Source organism: Elephantulus edwardii, unplaced genomic scaffold, assembly GCF_000299155.1.
Source record: "Elephantulus edwardii isolate Elephantulus edwardi_28Jun2011 unplaced genomic scaffold, EleEdw1.0 scaffold00349, whole genome shotgun sequence".
Classification (NCBI taxonomy): domain Eukaryota; kingdom Metazoa; phylum Chordata; class Mammalia; order Macroscelidea; family Macroscelididae; genus Elephantulus; species Elephantulus edwardii.
The window spans coordinates 1,338,928-1,342,455 of NW_006400099.1; positions in this window are offsets into that span (position 1 = coordinate 1,338,928).

The window sequence follows — 3,528 nt, forward strand, 5'->3', positions numbered from 1 at the left end:
TGTTATGCATCAGAGAGTTGGACAATGACTAAGGAGTATAGAAGGAGAATTGATGCCTTTGAGCTGTGGTGCTGGAGAAGAGTATTGAGAATACTATGGACTGCTAGGAAAACAAACAGATTCATCCTGGAAATGGTCAAACCGGGCTGCTCCTTGGAGGCAAGGATTCTAAGGCTCCGTCTAGCATACTTTGGACATGTTGCAAGGAGGGACAGGTCCTTGGAGAGAGAAATCATGCTTGGTAGAGTGGAGGGACAGTGCAGAAGGGGAAGGCCCCCTAAGAGGTGGATTGATTCAGTGACTGGGGTAATCGGGATGGGTGTATCAGAGACAGTACCATTGGCACAGGACAGAGCATAGTTTATGTATGTTGTCCATAGGGTCTCTATGAGTCACCAGCGACTCTACAGCACATAACAACAACAACCTATGGTCGACTGTTTTTTGACAAGGACATGAAATCAGTTAAGTGAGGAAATGACAGCCTTTTAAACAAATGGTGTTGGCAAAATTGGAAAAATATCTACAGAAGACAAACAAGATCCACACCTCACTCCATACACAATAACCAACTCAAGGTGGATCATGTACCTAGGATGAAAACCAAGGAGCATAAACTTCATTAAAGAAAATCTTGAAGAACTCTAGAAGTCCTATTCCACAACATAAACAGTCTTCCAAGTATTCTGAAAAATCTACATCCAGGAGAAGATAAAATAAATGAATGGGATCTTCTAAGAATCAAATCTCTGCACATCCAAAAACTTCTCGAACAGGATAAAAAGGGAAGCCACATACTGGGGAAATAGTATTTAGTAATGCTAAACACATAACAACAACACATAACAACAACAACAATGCTATATCGGATAAGGGACTTATATATAGAATTTATATGTGTTATGCTAAACACATAACAACAACACATAACAACAACAACAATGCTATATCAGATAAGGGACTTATATATAGAATTTATAAAATTCTTGAGCACCACAAGAAGATAAAGGTAAATAATCCAATAGAAAAATGGGCACAGGATATGCACAGATACTTCACCAAAGAAGACAATCAGATGGCCAACAAGTACATGAAGAAATGTTCAAAATCCCCAGCCCTAAAAGAGATGCAAATCAAAACAACTATATCATCTTACCCCAGTAAGAATACCATAATTTAACAGAACACCAAGCAAAAAATTCTGGCAAGGTTGTGGAGAAACTGGAACCCTTATTCAGTGTTGGTGGAAGTGTAAAATGATGCAACCATTGTGGAAAGTGGTTTGGCTCTTTCTCAAAAAGTTGCAAATAGAAAAACAATGTGACCCAGAAATTCCAACACTGGGAATATATCCTAAAGAAACCATAACCAACATCCTAGCAGATACATGCACACCTATGATTATTTTGTGCTTTGTTCACAATAGCAAGTAGTTGGAAACAACACAAGTGACCATCAAAAAATGAATGGATAGAGACGCTGTGGTATATTCACACAATGGAATACTACGCTGCACTGAAAAACAAGGAACACATGTAATGTTATTAAAAATTGGTGACCCTGGAGGACATTACGCTGAGTGAAATATCTCAGTCACAAAATTACAAATACTGCATATTGCCATTGTTGTAGTATGGGACTGACATAACGGTTGGGGTAAGACTGAGACAAAAGGGATAAATTATGTATACTGAATTGAAACAGATGAGGGAGGGAACAGTTTAAAATCAATATATGATAGGATATTATGGTTATCACAAGAGTCCAGAATTAAGGCTGCATAGTGGAGTGTACTCAGGCCAGTGATGGGAGAGGTGGGGGGATTGTATACCAATGAAGGAGTTTTTCTTTTGCTTTTCAAAGAGAGGAGCGAATTGGGGGGGGGCATGGAGAAAAGTGCAACAATGAATGAATGGAAATTCGAAATCTCTGTAAATGTTCATTATAATTAATAAAATAAAATAAAATAAACCCCAAGTAACAAGAAGAACAATAACAAAAGAGAAAAACAGCAGTTGAAAGGATTTTTAAAAATAGCCCAACATTGTGTTGTCTAAATCATAGGCTGGAAAATAATATACTAAGCAAAGGCATCCACAAATAGTAGGAGTATCAATAATAATTTCTGATAAAATAGACTTCAGGATCAAAACCACCATCAAAGATAAGAAAGGGCACTATATAGTGCTAACAGGCACAGTAGATTAAGAAGACATAACATTGGTTAACATCTATGCACTAAATGTTAACCCGCTAAAAACATAAAACAACTGTTAACAGAATTGAAGAAATAGCACCACAATAGTGGTAGGAGATTGATTTACCACTAAAGGACAAGTCAACTCAAAAGAAATGTAACAAAGACACAGAAAACCTAAAGCACACAGTTAGTCAACTTGACCTTGTAGATGTAGTCAAAGCACTGCACCCAACTAAAACTCAATTCACTTTTTTCTCAAGTGCACCTGGTACATTTTCCAGAATTGGTCATACATTAGGGCACAAAGCAAACCTCAGCAAATTTAAAAATATCAATATAATGCAGAGTATCTTCTCAGACCACAATAACATAAGACAAGAAATTAAGGACATTAGGATAAAGATTACAAAGCCACCAAAGTGGGAACTAAATAACACCCTGGTAGAACATGATTATTAATTGTGTCTCCATAAGAAAACAGATTCTTACCACTAGTTCAATAGGCAGTATCATGAAGAATGGAGAGGAAATTGAAATTGTCAATAGCTTCATCTTGCTTGGATCCACAGTTAACACCATTATATCAGCAGTCAGGAAATATGGCGAGGCATTGCACTGGGAAAATCTGAAGTTAGGTACCTTTCCAAATTACTGAGGACTACTGATGTTAATTTGAAGACGAAGGTGTATCTGATTCAGGCCACAGCCTTTCTAATTACTAGCTATGTATTAGACACTTGGACAGTGAATCAGGATGACAGAAAAAGAGTTGATGCCTTTGAGTTGTGGTGTTGGAGAAGAGCACAGAAAATCCCATGGACAGCCATTAGAAGGCACAGATATGTCTCGGAGAGGGTGCAGTGCTATTCCTTGGAGAGACAGACATGAAGGGTGGGAAGACCTCAACCAAGTGGACTGACACGATGACTTCTACAATAGACTCTTGTATGACAGGAAGTGTGATGATGGCACAGGACAGGACTAGGCTTAGATCTTTTGTTCATAGGATTGCTGAGTTGTAGTCTACTAAATGACAACTGACAACAACAACAGAATAAGATTCAGTAAGAGAAGGAATAAAAATTGCAATAAAAAAGTTCCTCAAAACAAATGATAATGAAAATACAACATACTGGAATCTGGAATGAAGCTAAGGCAGTTCTTAGAGTGCAATAAATAGCAATAGGTTGTTGTTGTTATGTGCCGTCGAGTTGCTTACGAATCATAGCGACCCTATGTACAACAGCCCTAAACCCTGCTCTATGCCGTGCCAATAGCACTGCCTCTGACATACCCATCCCGATTACCCCAGTCACTGAATCAATCCA